We start from the raw sequence: 23,774 nt of genomic DNA, 5'->3' as shown, positions 1-23,774 counted from the left end.
CCCCACACCGAGAAGGGCAAGAGAAAGGGGATGTTTCTGCCTCATCCAAGGAGAAGGCTCAGGTGAAATGCCCCCCAAGAGCAGCTCTCTGTCCTCCAGCAGAGGAGGAGCTGGGGAGGTGTTGCCCTGCCAAACCAAGTGTTAGCAATCTCCATCAGAACTGGTTCAGACGACCCCAGGGGTTGGCTCAAGGCAGATTCCTGATGACAGGGACAAACCCGCTGGGAGTTACAGGGATGTCTGTAAACCCCATGTGCCGTGGGGGGTGCAAGTGGGGATGGAAAGGGAAAGGAGGAGAACACGGCAAGAGCAGGAGCTGGAGGAGCAGCCCCAATGCTCCCAGCTCCCAGCCCTTGCCCAGCCCAGCAAAACCCAAGCAAACCCAGCCTGGAAGTCCCAGCCCCATCTTCCCAGCTCAGGAGCTCTGTCAGAGAGAACAGGCCGGGTTGGGCGATTCTCCCTGGGCACTGGCTGTGCTGGAGCTCCCTGGGCTGGCTGAGGGAGAGCCTCACTGGGACAGAGGTTGTGCTGCTTTTCAGCTCTTGCAAGTGAGGCTTTAGAGGGAAAACGAAAGCTCTTTATTTCCACTGCTGGCTGCAAGCCCTGCACAAGCCTCAGGCCCTGGGATACAGGAGAGCTGCACGGAGCTGGGCCCTCTGCCTTCAGTTTTGCTGAAGGGGGCAACGGTGACATCCCAGGAGACCAGTGACATCACAGGGGTCTGGTGACACCACAGGGGACATCAGTGACATCACAGAGGACCAATGACATCATTGAGGATGGCGGTGACATCACAGGGAAAGCCGTGACATCAAAGGGACAGCGATGAGGTCACAGGGACAGCAGTGACATCATTGGTGACATTGGTAACATCTCATGGGACAGCAGTGACATCACTGGAGATCAGTGACGTCACTGGGGACAGGGATGACATCACAGGGACAGCAGTGATATCATTGGGGATGTCGGTGAGATCAGAGGGACAGTGGTGACATCATTGGGGACACTGGGGACACCCCTGGGGACACCAGTGACATCACAGGGACATCAGTGACATTCTTGGGAAACGGTGACGTCACAAGGGACTCTGGAAAACAAAGGAATAGGTCTGGTATCACAGGGAAATCAGTGACATCACAGGGGTCTGGTGACATCACAAGGATATTGGTGACTTCATGGGGACAAGGTACCACCACTGGGCACAGTGACACCACAAGGGAGAGTGGTGACATCACACAGACATGGGTGGCATCATTTGGGACCAGTGACATCACATGGGACTGTTGACAACAAAGGGACAATCCTGATGTCACAGGGACATCGGTGTCTTCACAAGGAAAGGGTTGACATTAAAGAGACACCAATGACATCATTGGGGACATTGCTGATGTCACAAGGGACAGTGGTGACATCGCAGGGACAGAGGTTACATCATTGGGGATACAGATTAATAATAACAAAGGGAACACAGTGATGTCACAGCGACATCGGTGACATCACTGGGACATGGTGCCACTTCTGATGACAGTGGTGACATTGTAGAGACAGCTGTGAAATCATTGGGGACATCTGTGCCATCACAGCCAACATTGGTGATGTCAGAAGACAAGGGGTGACATCACAGAGACATGGGTGACATCATTGGGGACCAGTGACCTCACAGGGAACTGCTGACAACAAAGGGACAGTCGTGATGTTACAGGGACATCGGTGACATCACAGGGGACTTCAGTGACTTCACAAGGACAGGGGTGACATCACAGTGACAACAGTGAAAACGTCAGGGACCTCGGTGATATCAGAGGGGACAGGGGTGAAATCACAGGAAAGTCAGTGACATCACTGGGGATCAGTGACATCACAGAGAAGTGTTGAGAACAAAGGGACAGTCGTGATGACACAAAACCATCCGTGACATCACAGAGGTCTGGTGACATCAGGGGGTGGAGGTGAACACAAAGATACACCAGTGATATCACTGGGGACATTGATGACATCACAGGGGACAGTGGTGACATCACACAGACAGGGGTGATATCATTGGGGACCAGTAACATCACAGGGGACTGGTGACAAGAAAGGGACAGCCGTGATGTCACAGGGACATCTGTGACATGACAGGGGACATAGGTGACATCACAAGGCCATGTGTGGCATCACAGAGACACCAGTACATCATCAGGGCCATTGGTGACATCACAAGGACATTGGGACCATCATTGGGGAACAGTGACATCATATGGGACTGTAGACAACATAGGGACGACCCTGATGTCACAGGGAAATGTGTGTCTTCACAAGGCAAGGGGTGACCCAAAATCCTCTTGCCAAGTGGGTTTCTTATAAAACTCTGGTTCTCCTCTCAAAATATTCCTCAATCTATCCCACCGCTTCATATATTCACTGATCGATCACTTTGTCTGTTTCTGGCCTGTTCCCAGCACAGAACCACAGACTGGGACTCCTCACTCGCCTTGCAGTAAAAACTGCATCTCACACACACACTGACACACTCCAAGCTTTCCCAAAAGTTTCCCCCTCTCATCGGTTTTTACAGCCTTTAATCGCATCACCACACAAAGTCACAAGATGTTGCTGTAGACCACAAACAACACACTTATCACATTAGAGGAAACTTTTAGAATGACAAACCTGTTAGTTGTAGGACTGATATCTGGCCCACTGGGTTTCTTCCAAGCTTTGATTAGCCCCACACCTAATACAATAGAAATTCAGAGTTGGATTTAATGCTATCTCTTGCATTCCCCTGGGTCCTAAAGTCCTTCATCCTCTCCTCTTTGGTTTCTTCTTCAAATGTCCTCTACAGACAACCAGCCAATCACAGAACACCAATTAAAACAGTTTACACAAGAAACTGTCTCTCCAAGGACGAAGATCCTGTTTATCAGTGAACTTGGTAGGCAAAGAACAAAACTTTTGCAGGTGGCTGGGCCAAACACAGACCAAAAAATATCAACAATCCCTGATACACCTGCCCTGATTTCTGTGTTGAAGATGCTTCTTCAGCCCTTCTCTGGAGCTGCAGGGGCAGTGCCTGTGTGCAGAGCTGGAGGGAAGAGACTCCCAGCACAGCAGCACAGCCAGGGACAAGGGCACTTGTTCTTTCCACATCTCGGCTTTGGGAAAGGCTGGGGAAGGTTGGGAAAGGTGTTAACAGGGTGGTTTTGCCTGAGGTGTTAAAAATGGGAGCGGGTCTATCTTCACAATTCCCAAGAGAAGAGATGGCAGAAAGCTGCCCTGCAGGTTGGATTTGAAGGAAAAGAGATCAAGGGGAAGGGGTTTCTTTCCTGGAGGGCAGGGCTGTCATTCGCTTGCAGGAGCCCCGCGCTGGACTTGTCAGTCCAACTGCCAAATTTGAATCTGGGCAAAGATTCCTGCCAGACAAAAGGTGGCAGGACAGAAAGCTCTTGCTGCCCATGGAGTGCCCAGGGTGACCACCAACTGCACCTGAAACCCGAAGGTTACAGGCTTTCTTTCCTGGGGGAAAGGCCGTGACTTCACAAAGAGTCTCATGGCAGATGGGTGGGGCTGCACTGTGGGGGTGTGGGGCGTTGGTTCTTTGGTTTCCAGGAGCTATTCCAGAATGCAGAGGATGGATCAGGACATCACAAAGGGGCACATGGGTGGGGCTGCATTCTGACTTTGTGGGGTGTTGGTTCTTTGGTTGCCAAGGGCTATTCCGGAATGGAGAGGATGGGCTGTGACATCACAAAAGGGCCTCAAGCACAGGGGTTGGTTTAGTGGGTTGACCCTGGCTGGATTTCAAGCACCCACTAAAAGCTGCTACCTCCTCCTCCCTCTGCAATTCCACAGAGGAGAGAAAAAAAACAGCTGAGGATTCCTGAGTAGAGATAAGGGTGGGGAGAAAGTCACTTACTAATAGGCAAAACAGACTCAAAGTAGGGATAGTACTTAAACTTATTACTGACAGGATAAAAGCCAAAGAGTGAGAAATAAAACAGTCTGAAAAACACCTTCCCCCCACTCCTCCTGCCACCTTCTCCCTCCTCCCCCCAGCGGTTCAGGGGGACAGTAATGGGGGTTACAGTCAGTTGTTGTTTCTGTCACTGCTCAGGGAGAGGAGTTGGATCCTTCCCTGCTCCCGTGGGGTCCCTCCCACGGGAGACAGTCCTGGATGGATCTCTGTAGTGAGTCCATCCCTCGGGCAGCAGCTCTTCCCACCCTGCTGTCCCGTGGGTCCCTCCTCCATGGGGTCAGTCCTTCAGGGATGAGCTGACCCGGCCTGGGTCCCCCACAGGGGCCACGAGTCCTGCTGGGAAAAACCTGCTCCAGCCTGGGCTTCCCTCTGCATGGGCTGCAGGTCCCTGCCAGGCCTGCTCCATCCTGGGCCTGCCCCGGGGTCACAGCCTCATTCCTGCATCCCCCTGCTCGAGTGTGGGCTCCTCCAGGGGCTGCAGGGGGGTCTCTGCACCCCGATGCTCCCTCAGGGGCTGCGGGGCCTCAGCTCCAGCGCCTGGAGCACCTCCTGCCCCTCCTTCTGCACTGCCCTTGGGGTCTGCATTGCTCTTCCCACATTCCCACTCCGCTCTTCCCTGGTTGAAATTCCTTCTGTCCCTAAATCTGTTATCCCAGAGCTGTTCCTGTTACACCCGATGGGTTCGGCCTTGGCCAGTGGCAGCAAGTCCGTCCTGGAGCAGCTGGCATTGGCTCCACGGGGCAGGGGAAGCTTCTGGCAGCTTCCAACAGAAGCCACCCCTGGAGCCCCCCCGCTACCAAAACCCACCCACAGAAACCCACGACACCCAGTGACTTCCACTGGCCCCAGGATGGTCCCAGTTCCTATCAGTGTGATCCCAGTCACTCCCAGTTACTCCCAGTTGCCTCCAGCATGATTCCAGTTGCTTCAGGTATGTTCCCAGTTGGCTTCCAGCACGGCCCCACTGGCTCCCAGTTCCCCCCTGCATAGTTCCAGTCACTCCCAGTTTGATCCTGGTCCCTTACAGTCACTCCCACTATGATCCCAGTATGGTGCTGATCACTCCCACTATGATCCCAGTCACTCCCAGTCACTCCCAATAGGATCCCAGTTGCCCCCAAGGTGGTCCCAGTTGCTCCCAGCCCCCCCAGGATGGTTCCTTTCCCTCTCAGGGACTCCCAGTCTGAGTCCAGGATGGTCCCAGGCTCTGTCAGGCACTGCCTGGACAATGCCATTCTCCCTCTGCACGATTCCAGTTCCTCCCAGTATGATCCCAGTATGAGTTCAGTCACCACTGGTGTGATCCCAGGAACTTCCAGACACTTCCAGTAGGAAGCCAGTTTGATCCCACTCATCCCCAGTATGGCTGCAGTCCCTCTCACACACTCCCAGTATTATTGCAGTCACTCCCAGTATGATCCCACTATGACCCCAGCAAGGGCCCAGGTGCTCCCAGTATGATCCCAGTTGCCCCAGTTCTGGTCCCGCTGGATCCAGTCCATGTCTGGGTCTATCCCAGTGTCCCCCCTGTCCCCCCAGCCCGCTGTCACCCCCTTTTCTCTCCCCACAGAGCTCCTTAGCCGGCGGCGGCCGCAGCCCCTCCCCGGGGCCTCGGGCACAGCCGGGACCCCCCAGTCCATCCCCACCCGGAGTTTGGGGGGGTCGTGTGTGTCCCCCGGCCCTGCTTTTGTTCTCACATCAGCTGCCTGCTGCTCCCAGTGCTCCCACTAAAGCTTCCCAGTACTCTGCAGTCCTGATTTTTGGCGGGGAGTGGGGGAACTCTGAAATCCTGGGCACGGAGGGAGGGGGGAGGAGGGTTTGGGCACTCCCAGACTCCCAAATCCCGTGAACAGGGGGAGATTTGGCACCCTCGGTGGCTCAGAACCTCATTCCCACGTATCCAGGTCACCCCAAAGCCAAGTTCCAGGAATCCGGGACCAATCAAAACCCACCCCGAACCCCCCAAACCGCAGGCAGAGTCATCCCCAGCAGCAGCCAGTGGGAGCGAGCGCTGCTTGAACGTCATCAGTTGCTGGGCAGACCCGGCTCAAACTGAGCCATCACCGAGATCAGCCAATCGACTCGTTTGGGGGGCACGTCGGAGCTCCGGGACACTGGATCCCCGTTTTTTGGTTCAGCTGAGCTCCGGGACCTCTGGATGCCCATTTTTGGGCGTCTCTGAGCTCCCACCTCCCCCGCACCCCACGGATCCCTCGGAACTCCCCACCCCCGGGGCTGCAGCGCCTCAAACGACCTTCAGCCAATCAAAAAGCGTTGGCCCATCCTGCGACCAATCAGAGTGCGTCTTTCTGATGACTCTTCAGTTGCCGGGATAACGCGACGCTAAACGAGCCTCCAACTTTACCTTAAACCAATCAGAGCGCGTCCAAAACACCCCAAAACGGCCCCGCCCGGCTGGTTTTGGGGTGTCAGCACCTGCCCGGCGCTGGGGATGGAGCGTGTGCGGGGAGCTGGGGCCGTACTGGTGGTACTGGTGGTGCTGGGAGCCCCCCCGGCTGCAGGCGAGGAGCTCTCGGGTGAGCGTGGGGGGCGGGAAGGGACGAAAGGGAGGATAAAAGAGGGGATGGGAGCCACAAAAGTGAGTGCGAGGGGGGTTGGAACCCCCGGAATTATTGGGAGGAGAGTGGGAGCCCCAAACTTAGAAAGGTGGGGGTCTGGGGATTGGGAGGAGGGTGGGAGAGGGGGAAAAGGGGGTGGGAGAGCAGGAAGAGGGGTGCCATGGGGGTCCCTCGGTGTCCCTCATCACTGGAGCCCTGCAGCGGTTCCCTGGGGCTCTGGGGGGGGCGGATCCGCACTGAGGGCGTCCCCAACCCCCCTGTCCATCCCCGGGGGGCTGATGGGTGGGTTCCCCCCCAGCCAAGAGTCGGTGCTGCGGTAGCCGTGGGGCAGAGGGGGATGGGAAAGGGGGATCCGGAGTCTTCTGAGCTCCCAACCTGCTGTGGGGGGCTGGGGGCTGGAGGGGGGTAACACGAGGCACCCCCTGACCCGTGTCCTGCACACACAGGGGTGTTCCAGGAGATGTTTAAATTCGAGTGTCACTTCATCAACGGCACCGAGCGGGTGAGGTTGGTGGTGAGGAACATCTACAACCGGCAGCAGTACGCCCACTTCGACAGCGATGTGGGGGTCTATATGGGAGACACCCCGGATGGGGAGTTCCAGGCCAGGTACTGGAACAGCATACAGGAAAGGCTGGAGTACCTGCGGGCTGCGGTGGACACGTTCTGCCGGCACAACTACAAGGTGTTCACCCGGTTCCTTGTGAACCGCAGAGGTGAGTGCGAGGCAGAGCGGGTCCCCTCGGGAATTCCCCTGCCCCGGGAACGACCCTGGAGCCCCTCAAACCCTCCCTTGGAATCACCCCTGACCCCTCAGCCCTCCCTGTGCCCATCCCCGTGGCCTTGTGCCCCCTCCCAGTGCCCCCTAATCCATCCCAGTCTCTCCCAGTGCCCCCCATTCCATTCCGATCCATCCCAGTTTTTCCCAGTGTCCCCCAGTCCATCCCAGTCTCTCCCCGTGCTCCCCCGCGTCTCCGCCCCGCTAGGGCCACGGCTCTCCCTCCTCTTGGCCAATCAGAGTGCGTCTCTTTAATGACTCATCAGTTGCCGGGCAGACCCGCAGCGCAGAGTTCCCTCTTCAAGACAGCCTATCTGTCCCGCTCGGGTCCTTCCCAGTCATTCCCAGTCTCTCTCATTCCATTCCCAGTCACTCCCACTCATTCTCAGTCCCTCCCAGTCATTCCCACACCCTCTCAATCCATTCCCAGTCTTTCTCAGTTCACTCCCACACCTCCCAACTCTCTTCCCAGTGCCCTCCCAGCTCATCCCCTTCTACCCTAGTCTATTCCCAGTCCCTCCCACTGCCATCCCAGTCCCTCCTAGTGCCACCCAAACCCCTATTAATGTCCTACAAGCCCTCTCTCCTCTCTCCCCGTGCCCCCCAGCTCAGCCTAGTGTCTCCCCTTCTTGCCCAGTGCTCCCCAGCTCAGCCCAGTGTCTCCCCGTCTCTCTCCCAGTGCCCCCCAGCGTGTCCATCTCGCTGGTGCCCTCGAGCTCCCAGCCCGGCCCCAGCCCCTGCTCTGCTCCGTGATGGATTTCTACCCTGCAACGGTGCAGGTGAGGTGGTTCCAGGATGGGCAGGAGCTGCCGGAGCACGTGGTGGCCACCAACGTAGTCCCCAACGGGGACTGGACCTACCAGGTGCTGGTGATGCTGGAAATCCCCCCCCGGCGCGGGATCACCTCCCCCTGCCAGGTGGAGCACGTCAGCCTGGAGCACCCCCTCAGCCGGCACTGGGGTACAGCCCTGCCCCCCCCAGCATGGTGGGACACTGGCAGGGGGGTCGGGGGTCTGGAGGAGCACTGGGGACACTGGCAGGCACTTTAGGGGGCAATGGAGAAGTTAAGGAGGAGGTTGGGGTGTCCTGGGAGGGCTGAGAGGGGTTGTGGGGAATTGTGGGGGAGACTGGGAGGGAGTTTGGGGGAGCCTGGGTGGGATGGGAGGGAGGCTGTGGGGAGGTTGGAGTACTGGCAGGGGGTTGAAAAAGTGCTGGGGGGCCTTGGAAGGGACTGGGAGGGGTTCAGGAGGGTCCCGGGGGTGATGGGAGGGTGGTTGGAGGATCCTAAAGGGGATGGGAGGGGTTTTGTGGGATCCCCGAGGGGCTGGGAAGGGACTGGCAGGAGGTTTCAGAGGGTCCTGGGTGGGCAGGGGGAGACCAAGGCGGGCTTTGTGAAGTGCTGGGTGGTCTCTGGAGGTTTTGGGCGTCCTGACCCCCTTGGTTCTCCCCAGTGATGCCACAGAACACCGTCCACAGCAAGATCCTGGTGGGGGTCGGGGGCTTCGTGTTGGGTTTCGTCTTCCTGGCGGTGGGGCTCGGCTTCTACCTGAGAGAGAAGGTAAAGGGGGGTCCCCGGGGGTTGTTTCCCCCGTTTCCCAGAGAGTGTGTGCCCCCCTTGCCCCCCAACCCGCTGTCACCCCCTTTTCTCTCCCCACAGAGCTCCTGAGCTGCCGGCGGCCGCAGCCCCTCCCCATGGCCTCGGACCCAGCTGGGATCCCCCAATCCATCCCCACCCGGAGTCTGGGGGATCGTGTGTCCCCCCCGGCCCTGCTTTTGTTCTCACACCAGCCACCTGCTGCTCCCAGTGCTCCCAGTAAAGCTTCCCAGTTCTCTGCAGTCCTGATTGCTGGGGGATATTGGAGGGGGGCTCCGAAAATCCTGGGAACGGGAAGGGGTTTGGGCAACGTCAGCCCCCAAAATCCCACGTATCCAGGGCACCACAAAGCCAAACTCCAGCAACCTGGGACCCCTCAAAACCCACCTTGGACCCCCCAAGCCGCGGGCAGAATCATCCCAAGCAGCAGCAGCCAATGGGAGCGAGCGCAGCTGGCGCGTCATCAGTTGTTGGGCAGACCCGGCCCAAACTGAGTTCTCACCGAGCTCAGCCAATCAGAGAAAGCGCTCCACTCGGTTTTGGGGGCCGTCGGAGCTCCGGAACAGCCGGATCGCCGTTTTTGGGTTCAGCAGAGCTGCGGGACCCCTGGGTGCCCATCTGGGAGTTCCCCTGAGCTCCCACCTACCCCGCACCCCACGGACCCCCGAAAACCCTCCACTCCCGGGGCTCCAGCACCCCGAACATCCTTTAGCCAATCAGAAAGCGCCGACGCGGACTGTGGCTAATCAGAGCGAGTCTTGCTGATGACTCATCAGTTGTCGGGAGGACGCCCCGCAAAACGGGTCCCAAGTTTGCGCTCAGCCAATCAGAGCGCACCCAAAACAGCCCCAAAACGGCCCCACCCGATTGTTTTTGGGGTTTCAGCACCTGCCCGGCGCTGGGGATGGAGCGTGTGCGGGGAGTTGGGGCCGTACTGGTGGTACTGGTGGTGCTGGGAGCCCCGCCGGTTGCGGGCGAGGAGCTCTCGGGTGAGCGGGGGGGGCGGGGCGGGAAGGGGGAAAAGGGGAGAGAAAAGAGGGGATGGGAGCCCCAAAAGTGAGTGTGGGGGGGGTTGGAACCCCCGGAATTAGTGGGAGGGGAGTGGGAGCCACAAACTGAGCACGGTGGGGGTCTGGGGATTGTGGGGACGTTGGGAAAGGGGTGGGAGAGGGGGGAAAAGGGGGGTGGGAGAGCAGGAAGAGGGGTGCCATGGGGGTCCCTCGGTGTACCCCATCACTGGAGCCCTGCAGCGGTTCCCTGGGGCTCTGGAGGGGGTGTGGAATCCTCACTGGGGGCTCCCCAAGCCCCCTGTCCATCCCCGGGGGGCTGATGGGAGGGTTCCCCCCATCCAAGAGCCGGTGCTGCGGCGGCCGTGGGGCAGAGGGGGGTGGGAAAGGGGGATCCGGGGTGGCCCCCTGAGCTCCCGACCTGCTGTGGGGGGCTGGGGGATGATGAGGGGGGACGGAGCACCCTCTGACCCGTATCCTTGTCACACAGGGGTGTTCCAGTTTCAAATAAAGGAGGAGTGTCACTTCATCAATGGCACTGAGCGAGTGAGGTACGTGGAGAGGTACATCTACAACCGGCAGCAGTTCGTGCACTTCGACAGCGATGTGGGGGTCTTTGTGGGGCACAGCCCGTTTAGGGAGATCCAGGCCAAGAACTTGAACAGCCAACAGGAATGGCTGGAGTACAAACGGGCCTCGGTGGACAGGTGCTGCCGGAACAACTACGAGATGTTCACCCCGTTCCTTGTGAACCGCAGAGGTGAGTGCGGGGCAGAGCGAGTCCCCTCGGGAATTCCCCTGCCCCAGCAACGACCCTGGAGCCCCTCAAACCATCCCTGGAATCACCCCTGACCCCTCAGCCCTCCCTGTGCCCATCCCAGTGCCCCCCCCCAGTGCCCCCCAGTCCATCCCAGCCTCTCCCAATGCCCCCCATTCCATTCCGATCCATCCCAGTTATTCCCTGTGTCCCCCAGTCCATCTCAATCTCTCCCAGTGCCCCCCCCCGCGACTCCAACCTGCTAGTGCCACTGCTTTCCCTCCCCTCAGCCAATCAGAGTGTATCTCTCCGATGACTCATCAGTTGCTGGGCAGATTCGCAGCGCAGAGTTCCCTCCCCAGGACTCAGCCTCCCAGTCCCACTCGGTTCCTTCCCAGTCCGTCCCAATCCCTTCCAGTCATTCCCAGTCCCTCTCACTCCACTCCCAGACCCTCTCAGTCCATTCCCAGTCCTTCTCAGTTCACTCCCACATCTCCCAACTCTCTCCCAGGTGAACCCCCCCAACCCATCCCATTCCGCTCCACGCTATTCCCAGTCCCCCCCCAGTGCCATCCCAGTCCCTCCCAGTGCCACCCAAACGCCTACCAATGTCCTATAAGCCCTCCGCCCTCTCTCCCAGTGCCCCCCAGCTCAGCCCAGTGTCTCCCCCGTCTCTCCCAGTGCCCCCCAGCGTGTCCATCTCATAAGTGCAGTCGAGCTCCCAGTCCGGCCCCAGCCCCTGCTCTTCTCCGTGATGGATTTCTACCCTACGCCGGTGCAGGTGAGGTGGTTCCAGGATGGGCAGGAGCTGCCGGAGCACGTGGTGGCCACCGACGTGGTCCCCAATGGGGACTGGACCTACCAGGTGCTGGTGATGCTGGAAATCCCCCCCCCGGCACGGGGTCACCTACACCTGCCAGGTGGAGCACGTCAGCCTGGAGCACCCCCTCAGCCGGCACTGGGGTACGGCCCGGCCACCCCAGCACCGGGGGAACACTGGTAGGGGGGTCTAGGGGAGCACTGGGGACACTGGGAGGCACTTTGAGAGGCGATGGAGAGGCTGAGGAGGAGGTTGGGGTGTCCTGGGAGGGCTGAGAGGGGCTGTGGGGAGTCGTGGGGGAGACTGGGAGGGAGTTTGGGGGAGCCTGGGTGGGATGGGAGGGAGGCTGGGGGATCTTGGGGTGACTGGGAGGGGGTTGGGGAAGTGCTGCGAGGGCTGGGAAGGGACTGGGAGGGGTTCAGGGGGGTGCTGGGGGTGATGGGAGAGGGAGGGGCTTTGTGGGATCCCGGAGGGGCTGGGAAGGGACTGGTAGGAGGTTTCAGGGGGTGCTGGGTGGGCTTGGGGAGACCAGGACAGGGTTTTTGGGGGTCCCGGGTGGTGTCTGGGAGGTTTTGGGGGTCCTGACCCCCCCGGCTCCCACCAGAGATGCCACAGGGCACCGTGTGCAGCAAGATCCTGGTGGGGGTCAGGGGCTTCGTGTTGGGTTTCATCTTCCTGGCGCTGGGGCTCAGCTTCTACCTGCGGGAGAAGGTAAAGGAGGGTCCCCAGGGTCGTGTCCCCCCTTCCCCAGAGCGTGTGTGCCCCCTATGCCCCCCCAGCCCGCTGTCCCACCCTTTTCTCTCTTCACAGAGCTCCTGAGCCAGTGGTGGCCGCAGTCCCTCCCCGTTGCCTCGGGCCCAGCCGGGACCCCCCAGTCCATCCCCACCCGGAGTTTGGGGGGTTCGTGTGTCCCCCCGGCCCTGCTTTTGTTCTCACACCAGCCGCCTGCTGCTCCCAGTGCTCCCAGTAAAGCTTCCCAGTTCTCTGCAGTCCTGGTGTTGAAGGGCAGGTGCCCTCCCAAAGCCCCCCCAGAATCAGTTTATGCAAACTGTACAATGGTTGGCACCCATTGTCTTTCTGCTTCCAGGAGTGTGTATTTTTCTGCCTTTTCTGGTACAATGTTTTTGCAGCTTAGTGGCTCAAACTGTATCTGCTTTTTTACAGAAAAAGAGGGAAGTGTAGGGATTTTTAGTGCTAATATAGAGGATATGCTGCAGCTGTAAGAACATAACCTTATGTTGCTAACTAGAGGATATGCTACTATCAGAATATTATCTTATGTTTCAATTGTGAAAACATGATCTGTTGTTCTGATGGCCTTCTGATGGTTCCAGGAAGTGAAAGATCTACCAAGAGAAGCAGTAGCAAAACTGGATATAGAAAACAGGGTCTCAGTTCCGGCTATCAGAATGGGAAAGGACATAAAGAATGTTAAAGAAACAGAGCTGATAGAAGAGTATTGTTAGAAAACTGGATCAAAGACTGCTGCTTGATTCCAATCAACGGCGCTCTCTGATCATCACATTGGTGTGCTGAGTCGTCCGTGCTCGCATGAAAACCCCCCAGGCAGGTGCCCTCCCAAAGGCCCCCAAACATCCCCAACATCCCTAGTGATGTCACCACTGTCCCTGTGGTGTCACTGGTGTTCCCAATGATGTCACAGCTGTCCAGTTGATGTCATCACCGTCCCTGTGATGTCACCAGACAGCTGTGATGTCACTGGTCTCCAGTGATGTCACTGCTGTCTCCACGGATGTCACCACTGTCCCTGTGATGTCAGTGCTGGCCCCAGGGGTGGTCCCTGTGTCCCCAATGATGTCACCACTGTTCCTTGTGATGTCACTGCTCTCTCCACCGATGTCTCTGCTGTCCATGTGATGTCACCACTGTCCCCAGTGATGTCACTGATGTCCCTGTGATGTCACTGGTGTCTCCAGGGGTATCCCCAGTGTCCCCAATGATGTCACCACTGTCCCTCTGACATCCCCAATGATATCACTGCTTTCCCTGTGATGTCACCGCTGTCCCAATGATGTCACTGGTCTCCAGTAATGTCACTGCTGTCCCTGTGAACTCATCACTCTCCCTTTGATGTCACTACTTTCCCTGTGATGTCACTGCCATCCCCAATAATGTCACTGGTCTCTGTGATGTCACTGATGTCCCCAGAGGTGGCACCGGTGTCCTTTGATGTCACTAATGTCCCTGTGATGTCACAGGGCTGTTTCTTTGATGTCACTGCTATCCCTGTGATGTCACCGCCACCCTCAATGATGTCCCTGGTCCTCTGTGATGTCACTGTTGTCCCCAGAGGTGGCACCAGTGTCATTTGATGTCATTAATGCCCTGTGATGTCACAGGGCTGGTCCTCTGTGATGTCACTGATGTCCCCAGAGGTGGCACCAGTGTCGTTTGATGTCATTAATGTCCCTGTGATGTCACGGCTGTCCCTGTGATGTCAGCACTCTCCAGTGATGTCACTGCTGTCTCCACAGATGTCACCACTGTCCCATGTGATGTCACTGCTGTCCCCGAGGGTGTTCCCTGTGTCCCCAAAATGTCACTGATGTTTCTGTGATGTCACCAGACCCCTGTGATGTCACTGGTCTCCTGTGATGTCACCGCTGTCCCCTCTGAGGTAACTAATGTCCCCAATGACATCACCACTGTTCCTATGATGTCACCACTGTCCCTTTGATGTCATCAATGTCCCTGTGATGTCACTGATCTCCAGTGATGTCACTGCTGTCCCCACAGGTGTCACTACTGTGCCCTGTGATGTCACTACTGCCCCAGGGGAGGTCCCTGTGTCCCCAATGATGTCATCAGTTCCCTGTGATGTCACTGGTCTTCTGTGATGTCACTGATGTCCCTATGATGTCACCAGTACCCTGTGATGTCACCAGTGACAACGATAATGTCACTGGTGTCTCTGTGATGTCACCCCTGGCCTTGTGAAGTCATCGCTGTCCCCTGTGATGTCAACAATGTCCCCATTGATGTCCTGCTGTCTCTGTGATGTCACCACTGTGTCGAGCCATGGCATCATGTCACTGTTGTCAGTGATGTCCCTGTGACATCACGGCTGTCCTTTGTTGTCACCAGTCCCCTGTGATGTCATCTATCTCCCTATGATGTTACCACTGTCCCCTGTGTTGTCAACAATGATCCTGATGTTGTCACTGGTGTCACTGTGATGTCACCCCTGACCTTGTGAAGTCACTGAAGTCCCCTGTGATGTCACCAATGTGCCTGTGACATCACGGTTGTCTCACTGTTTTCAACAGTCCCCTGTGATGTCACTTGTACCCAATGATGTCAGTGCTGTCTCTGAGATGTCACCACTGTCCCCAGCGGTGGCTCCATGTCCCCATGATGTCACTGATTTCCCTGTGACATCAGGGCTGTCCTTTTTTGTCACCAGTCCCCTGTGATGTCACTGGTCTCAAATAATGTCACCGATGTCCCTATGATGTCACCAATGCCCTGTGATGTCACTGGTCCCCTGTGATTTCACTGCTGTCTCTGTCATGTCACCATTGTCCCCAATGATGTCAGTTCTGTCCCTGTGACATCACCATTGTCCATTTGATGTCACTGATGTCCCTGTGATGTCACAGGTCTCGAGTGATGACACTATTGTCTTCACGGGTGTCACCACTGTCCCCTGTGATGTCAGTGGTGTCCCAGGAGCGGTCCTTGTGTCCCCAATGATGTCACAGCTGTCCCTGTGATGTCATCACTGTCCACTGTGATGTCACTGGTGTCACTGTGATGTCACCCGTGTTCTTGTGAAGTCACCGTTGTCCCCTCTGATGTCGCTGATGTCCATGTGACCTCATGGCTGTCCCTTTGTAGTCACCAGTCCCCTGTAATACCATTCATCCTCAGTGATGTCACCAATGTCACTGTGATGTCACTACTGTCCCCTGTGATGTAACCAATGTTCCGGTGATGTCATTGGTCTCTTTGTGATGTCACTGATGTCCTTGTGAAGTCTCCAATGTCCCCTGTGATGTCACTGCTCTCCCTGTGACGTCACAACTGACCCCAGTGGTGGCAACATGTCCCCATGTCACCAATGTCCCTGTGATGCCGTCTGATCCCTGTGATGTCACTGGTCCCGAATGATGTTACCGCTGTCCCTGTGATGACACCACTGTCCCCTGTGATGTTAATAATGTCCCCGATGATGTCACTGGTGTCTCTGTGATGTCACCCTTGTTCTTGTGATGTCACCGATGTCCCCAAAGGTGTCATCGAAGTCCACATTAGATCATGGCTGTCTCTTTGTTGTCACCAGTCCCCTGTGATCTCACTGGTCCCTAGTGATGTCACCGATGTCCCTGTGATGTTACCTATGTCCTCTGTGTTGTCACCTCTGTCCCCTGTGATGTCACCGATAGCCCTGTGACAACACGGCTACCTCTTTGTGATCACCCATCCACTGTGACATCACTTGTCCCCAATGATGTCACTGCTGTCTCTGTGACGTCACCACCGTCCCCTGCAATATCACCCATGTCCCGATGATGACCCTGGTGTCTCTGTGATGTCACCGCTGTCTTTATGAAGTCACCAATGACCCCAGTGATGTCACCAATGTCACTGGGATGTCACCACTATCCCCTGTGATGTCACCAGTGACACCGATAATATCACTGCTGTCTCTGTGATGTCACCCCTGGCCTTGTGAAGTCGTCGTTTTCCCCTGTGATGTCACAGATGTCAACATTGATGTCACTGCTGTCTCTGTGATCTCATCACTGTGCCGAGCCATGGCACTGATGTCCCCGTCATGTCACTGATGCCAGTGATGTCCCTGTGACATCACGGATGTCCCTTTTTGTCAACAGTCCCCTGTAAGGTCATTGGTCCCCAATGATGTCACTGATGTCCCTGTGATGTCACCACTATCCCCTGTCATGCCACCAGTTTCACCAATAATGTCACTGGTGTCTCTGTGTCTCTGTGTCATACCTGGTCTTGTGATGTCACCAATGTCCCCTGTCATGTCACAGGTCTCCCTCTGACATCAAGGCTGTCCCTTTGTTGTCAGGAATTTCCTGTGATGTCAATGGTCACCAGTGATGTCATTGCTTTCTCCGTGATGTCACAACTGTCCCCAGTGGTGGCATTATGTCCCTGTGATGCCATCGATGTCCCTGTGATGTCACCAGATTCCTTTGATGTCAGTGATGTCCCTGTGACATCACAGGATTCCCTTTCTTGTCACCAGTCCCCTGGGACGGCAGTGCTCCCCAGTGATATCACCCATGTCTGTGTGATGTCACCACTGTCCCCTGTAATGTCACCAATGTCCCCAATGATATCACTGGTGTCTCTTTGTGTTCACCTCCACCCCCAGTGATGTCACCAAAGTCTCTGTGACATCACAGGTTTGTCCTTGCTATAAACAGTCCCCTGTGATGTCACTGGTCAACAATGATGTCACTGCTGTCTTTGTGATTTCACTACTGTCCCCAGCAGTGCCACCATGTCCCTATGATGTCCCCTATGTCCCTCTGATGTCACCAGACCCCTGTGATGTCATGGATGGCTTTGTGCCATCACGGCTGTCCCTTTGTTATCAACAGTCCCCTGTGACATCTCTGGTCCCCAATGATGTCAATTCTGTCTCTGTCATGTCACCACTGTCCCCAGTGGTGGCACCATGTCCCAGCTGGGGACACTGATGTCCCTGTGATGTCACCAGATGCCTTTGATGTCGGCGATGTCCCTGTGACATCGCAGCTCTCTCTTTCTTGTCACCAGTCCCCTGGGTTGTCACTGGTCCCCAGTGATATCACCGATGTCCGTGTGATGTCACCACTGTCCCCTGTGGTGTCACCAATGTCCCCGATGATGTCACTGCTGTCTATGTATTGTCACCTTCATCCTTATCAAGTCACCAATGTCCCCAGTGATGTCACCAGTGTCACTGTCGTGGTTTTGCCCACCAGCCCATCCCTGGGGCTGAGGATGGTTTTGTCCAGGTGATTTCCGGACAAAAAAACCAATCAAAAAGTTCAGTGACGCCTTTGCTAATTACATCTTTAAGAAAACGGAAGAGAAGGTTGTGTCGCAGTTGAAAATTAGGGGCAGCAGCCATGTAGAAGGGTAGCGGGCCCGAGGAGGGCCAAGGCCCCCTCCTCCCCGGCTTGGGCCGGGGGGGCGGGCAGGTGCAACACTGAAGCCTCTCTTCTCTCTTGTGAGAGAGTGAAGAAAAAAAAAGTTTAAAAGATGAACTGCTTAGACGAGAAACCGCTGTAGAAGAATTCCAACCATGAGATAAGAGAATTTTCAAGGTCAAAGCTGCAGTTATAGGAGAGAGAAGAAAAGTTCGAAGGGGGGAGAGCTGCTTTTTTTTCCCTTTCGCTCTCCCTCCCTTCAGCAGGGTAAAGACTGAAAAATAAAACCCTGCCACCTGTGAAAATTTGTTGGGGTAAAGAAATGCCCCGTGCGGCTCACAGAGGAGCTTGTGGATGCACCAGAGATTTGTGACTTTAACAGAAAGAGAAAAGCCTTATGCTGGACCAGGAGCGGCTCAGATGAGGCAGAGTCCTGTTAAAGACTTTGTAACCCTCGAAGGGGACGATGCTTATGCTGGAGCGAGATGGCTCGGATAAGCTTGGGATCTCAGTGAGAGATCCATGCTGTTACTGAAGATTTGTGACCCTGAGAGGACCTACGCTGGAACAGAAAACTGTTCGGGTAGGGATGTTGGGATCCATGTGTGGGATCCATGCTGCTGGTGCTGGAGATTTGTGATCCTGAGAGAACCTACGCTGGAGCAGAAAACGGCTTGGGTAGGGATGTTGAAGATTTATGACCCTGAGGGGAATGAGAGAGCCTTACGCTGGAGCAGGAACGGCTCGGGTAAGGATGTTGGGATCCACGCGTAGGATCCAGACTAGACCCATGCCGAGAAGTCAATCAAGGACTGTTCTCCCATGGGGAGGGACCTCCATAGGGAAACAGGGGTGAACTCTTAAACCATTATCCCCTGTAACCCTGTGGAAGAAGATCCATAGTAAGCAAGTGTCCCCTTGCAAGCCTATGGAAGGAGACCCTTCAGGACCTGGGTAACCCTCAGCCTTCGGTTTTAGCCCAGGAGGGGGGTAGGCCCAACCCTGAAGGTTGACACAGAGAGAGATAAAAAAAGTTCCAACTGCGAAGAAAGTGCTGCAGAGTTACTGGAGAGAGAGAGAGCTGGAATTCTGAGAACAGAAAAGGACTGCTTCTCCTCCTTGGACTGATATAAAGGGAGGTGGGGGGAGAAGTATCTTCTGTAAATACATAATACCTTTTACTTAAGTAAAATTATTGTAGATATAATTCTTTAGTTTTAGAATAATAATAATAATAAATACTCATACTTTCTTTTTTCCATTTCAGTCTCTTTTTGTCTGCATAAACCTTCTCTCAACTGATAGTAATTGTATGGGGGTATAAAAGTAAATTGAGCCAGAACAAAACCACGACAGTCACCAATGATGTCACTGGTGTCTCTGTGATATCAACCCTCTCCTTGTAAATTTACCGATGTCCCTGTGACATCAGGGCTCTCCCTTTGCGGTCAACATTCTCCTCTGATATCATTGGTCCCCAGTGATGTCACTGCTGTCGCTGTGATTTCACCACTGTCCCCAACAGTGCCATCATTTCCCTGTGATGTGACGGATGTCCCTGTGATGTCACCAGACCCCTTTGATGTCACCAATGCCCCTGTGACATCACTACTGTCCCTCTGTTGTCACTTTTATTTCACTGGTCCCCAGTAATGTCCTACAATGATGTCACCAAAGTCCCTGTGACATAACTGCTGTCCTTGTGATGTCACTGGTGTTTATTGATGTCACTGGTGTTTATTGATGTCCCTATTGTCCCCACGGGTGTAACTACTGTCCCCTGTGATGTCACCCGGGTGTCACCCATGTCCTGTGGAAGGCACCTATGTCCCTGTGATGTCACCACTGTTCCCAATGATGTCACCACTGTCCCTGTGATGTCACCGATGTCCCTATGATGTCAATGGTTTCCCAGGGGTGGTCCTTGTGACCCAATGATGTCACAACTGTCCTCAATGATGTCACCACTGTCCACTGTGATGTCACTGGTGTCTCTGTGATGTCACCCCTGTCCTTGTGAAGCCCCTGCTGTCGCCTCTGATGTCACTGATGTCCCTGCGACATCATGACTGCCTGTTTGTCATCACCAGTCCCCTGTGATGTCACTGTCGGCCCTTGTGATGTCAGCAATGTCTCCGATGGTATAAATGGTGTCTCTGTGAGGTCACCCCTTTACTTGCGAAGTCACCTATGCCCCATGTGATGTCACCGATGTCACTGTGACATCACAGCTGTCTCTTTGTTGTCACCATTCCTCTTTGAGGTCAGTAGTCCCCAGTGATGTCATGGATGTTCCTGTGATGTCACCAGTGTAACCAATGATGTCACTGGTGTCTCTGTGATGTCACCCTTGTTCTGGTGAAGTGACCGATGTCCCCAAGGATGTCATTGATGTCCATGTTATATCACAACTGTCCCTTTGTTGTCACCATTGCCCTGTGATGTCACTGGTCCCCAATGATGTAACCGATGTCCCTGTGATGTCACCTCTGTCCTCTGTGTTTTCAGTCCCGTCCCCTGTGATGTCACTGATAGACCTGTGGCATCACAGCTGTCCCTTTGTTGTTATCAGTCCCCAGTGATATTTCTGGTCGCCAATGACGCCACTGCTGTGTCTGTGATGTCACCACTGTCCCCAACGGTAGCACCAAGTCCCCTTAGAGGTCACTGGTCCCCAGTGATGTCACTGATGTCCTTGTGATGTCACCACTACCCCCTCTGAGGCCACCAATGTAACCAGTAATGTCACTGGTGTCTCTGTGATGTCACCTCGGCCTTGTGAAGTCATCGATGTCCCCTGTGATATCAGAGATGTCCCCATTAATGTCACTGGTGTCTCTGTGGTGTCATCACTGTCCCCTGTGATGTCAACAATGTCCCCAATGATGTCACTGCTGTCTCTGTGATGTCACCACTGTGCCAAGCTGTGGCACTGATGTTCCTATCATGTCACTGATGGCAGTGATGTCCCTGTGACATCACAGGATTCCCTTTCTTGTCACCAGTCCCCTGGGACATCACTGCTCCCCAGTGATACCACCAATGTCTGTGTGATGTCACCGCTGTCCCCTGTGATGTCATCAATGTCCCCAGTGATATCACTGATGTCTCTGTGTTCACCTCTACCCCCAGTGATGTCACCAATGTCCCTGTGACATCACAGCTTTCCCTTTGCTGCTAAACAGTCCCCTGTGATGTCACTGGTCAACAATGTCACTACTGTCCTTGTGATTTCACTACTGTCCCCAGCAGTGTCACCATGTCCCTGTGATGTGACTGATGTCCCTGTGATGTCACCAGACCCCTTTCATGTCACTAATGTGACACCCTGTGGCATCACTGCTGTCCGTCTGTGTTCACTCTGATGTCATTGGTGCCCAGTGATGTCCCTGTTGTCTCAGTAATGTCACCACTGCCCCCTGTGATGTCGCAATGTCCCTGATGATGTCACTGGTGTGTCTGTGATGTCACCATGGTCCCCTGATCTCCCATGTCACTGATAGTCCTGTGACATCACGGCTGTCCCTTTGTTGTCAGCAGTCCCTTGTGACGTCACTGGTCCCCAATGCTGTCACCAATGTCCCTGTGATGTCACCACTGTCCCCTGTGATGTTACCAGTGTCACCAATAATGTCACTGGTGTCTCTGTGATGTCACCCCTTGCCTTGTAAAGTTATCGATGTTGGCTGTGATGTCACAGATGCACCCGCTGATGTCACTGGTGTCTCTGTGGTGTCATCACTATCCCCTGTGATGTCAACAATGTCTTCAATGATCTCACTGCTGTCTCTGTGATGTCACCACTGTCCCTAGAAGTGGCACCATGTCCCAGTGATGTCACCAATGTTGCTGTGACATAATTGCTGTTCCTTTGTTGTTATCAGTCCCCTGTGATGTCACTATTCCCCCATGACGTAACCTTTGTCTCTGCGATGTCTCCACTGTCCTCTTTGATGTCAGTAATGTCCCCACTGATGTCATTGGTGTCTTTATAATGTCAACCTTATCCTTGGGAAGACAATGATGTCCCTGTGACATCAGGATTGTCCCTTTGTTGTCAAAAGTCCCATGTGATGTCACTGGTCCCAAATGATGTCACCAATGTCACTGTGATGTCACCAACGTCCCCTGTGGTGTCAACAATGACCCTGAAGATGTCACTGGTGTCACTGTGATGTCACCCCTGTCCTTGTGAAATCACTGAAACCCCTTGTGATGTCATCAATTTCCCTGTGACATCAGGGCTGTCCCTATGTTGTCAACAGTCCCCTGTGAAGTCACTGGTCCCCAATGATGTCAATTCTGTCTCTGTGATGTCACCACTGTCCCCAGAAGTGGTACCATGTCCCCGTGATGTCACCGCTGTCCCTGTGATGTCACCAGACCCCTTTGACGTCATTGATGTCCCTGTGAAATCACAGCTGTCCCTGTTGTCACCAGTCTCCTGGGATGTTACTGGTCCCCACTTTAATTCACTGCTGTCCCTGTGGTGTCACCATTGTGCCCAGCGGTGACACCTTATTCCTGTGATGTCACCGATATCCCCTGTGATGTCATCAGACCCCTGTGATGTCATCAATGTCCCTGTTATATCATGGCTGTCTCTTTGTTGTCACCAGTTCCCTGTGATGTCACTGGTCCCCAGTGATGTCACCCATGTCCCTGTGATGTCACCAGTGTCCCCTGTGATGTCACCAATAACCCCAGTGATGTCACTGATGTCTCTTTTATGTCAACTATGTACTTGTGATGTCACTGATGTCCCATGTGATGTCAGCGATGTCCCTGTGACATCACAGCTGTCTCTTTGTTTTCACCAATCCCCTGTGATGGCACTCATCCACAGTGATGTCACCAATGTCCCTTTCATTAGGGTTAGAGTTAGAGGTTAGGGTTTCTGGTTTGGGTTTTGGTTAGGGTTAAGGGTTAGGTTTAGCATTAGGGGGTTAGGGTTTAGGCTTAGACTTACATTTAGGCTTAGGTTTTAGGGTTAGGGTAAGGGTTAGGGATAGTGTTAGGTTAGGGTTAGAGTTTAGCTAACGTTTGGGTTAGAGAAAGGGATAGGTTTATGGTTAGGGTTTAGAGTTTAGCATTAGATTCAGGTTTAGATTTTTTTAAGTTTAGGTCTAGGGTTCAATATGGATGAAGATACCTCCCAGACAAAGGTGCCCGCACACAAAGCTCTTGCTCCTCCTGTAGTGCCGAGAGTGGTGCAACAACTGTACTAGATAGATGGTGAGTCAGGGTTATGATTAGGGTTAAGGGCTATGCTTTAAGGTTAGGGTTAGAGATAAGATGTGGGTTAGGGTTACAGGTTAGGGTTAGGGTTAGAATAAAGGTTAGGGTTAGGCTTAAGGCTAGTTTTAGGGTTAGAGTTAGGGTTAGCCTTTAGGAAGCATTTTGGTTAGACTAAGGGATAGGGTTACAATTAGGAATTTGGGTTTGGCGGTAGTTTCAGATTGAGAGTATTTTTAAGTTGACGTCTAGGGTTCAGTACGGACAAAGACACCTCCCAGACAAAGGTGCCTGTACACAAAGTTCTTGCTCTTTATGTAGTGTCAAGAGTGGTGCAGCAACTGCACTAGATAGATGATGAGTCAGGGTTAGGGTTAGTGTTAGGGTCTAGGATTTATGGTTAGGGTTAGGGTTAGGGTTAGATTAGGACAGGATTTAGGTAATGTTTGGGTTACGGTAAGGGACAGCGTTGTGATTAGGGGTTAAGGTGTAGCCTTAGGTTTGGGTTTAGGTTTTTTTTTTAAGTTTGGGTCTGGTGTTCAATATGGATGAAGATACCTGCCAGACCAAAGGTGCCTGCACAGAAAGCTCTTTTTCTTTGTGTAGTGCTGAGAGTGGAGAAGCAACTGCACTTGAGAGACAGAGGCTCAGGGCTTTCTTTCCTGGGTGGAACTGCAGTGCACAACCCCTCACTGCAGCTCCAAAAGTGTTCCATGGTTGCCTTTGTGATATCGTGGCCTATCCTCTCCATTCCAGAATGATGCCTGAAAACCAAAGAACCAATGCACCACACCCCCACATTGCAGCCTTTCCTTTTTGCCATTGGCCTAGTTGCGATTTTATGGCCAATCCTCTCTATTCCAGAATGAACCCTGGACACCAAAGAACTAATGCCTCACACCCCAAGGATGCAGC

The 23,774-nt window shown here is 54.5% G+C and overlaps 2 pseudogenes; both read left to right on the top strand.

The window, feature by feature from the left end:
* The first annotated feature begins 6,392 nt into the window (after positions 1 to 6,392).
* Positions 6,393 to 9,674, top strand: LOC126652234 (class II histocompatibility antigen, B-L beta chain-like; annotated as a pseudogene).
* Positions 9,675 to 9,813: 139 nt separating this feature from the next.
* On the top strand, positions 9,814 to 12,384 carry LOC126652235 (class II histocompatibility antigen, B-L beta chain-like; annotated as a pseudogene).
* The last annotated feature ends 11,390 nt before the right edge of the window (positions 12,385 to 23,774 follow it).

The sequence above is a fragment of the Myiozetetes cayanensis genome, unplaced genomic scaffold (genome assembly GCF_022539395.1).
Source record: "Myiozetetes cayanensis isolate MyiCay16 unplaced genomic scaffold, myiCay2020 scf710, whole genome shotgun sequence".
Classification (NCBI taxonomy): domain Eukaryota; kingdom Metazoa; phylum Chordata; class Aves; order Passeriformes; family Tyrannidae; genus Myiozetetes; species Myiozetetes cayanensis.
This window is presented reverse-complemented; position numbering and strand designations above follow the sequence as displayed.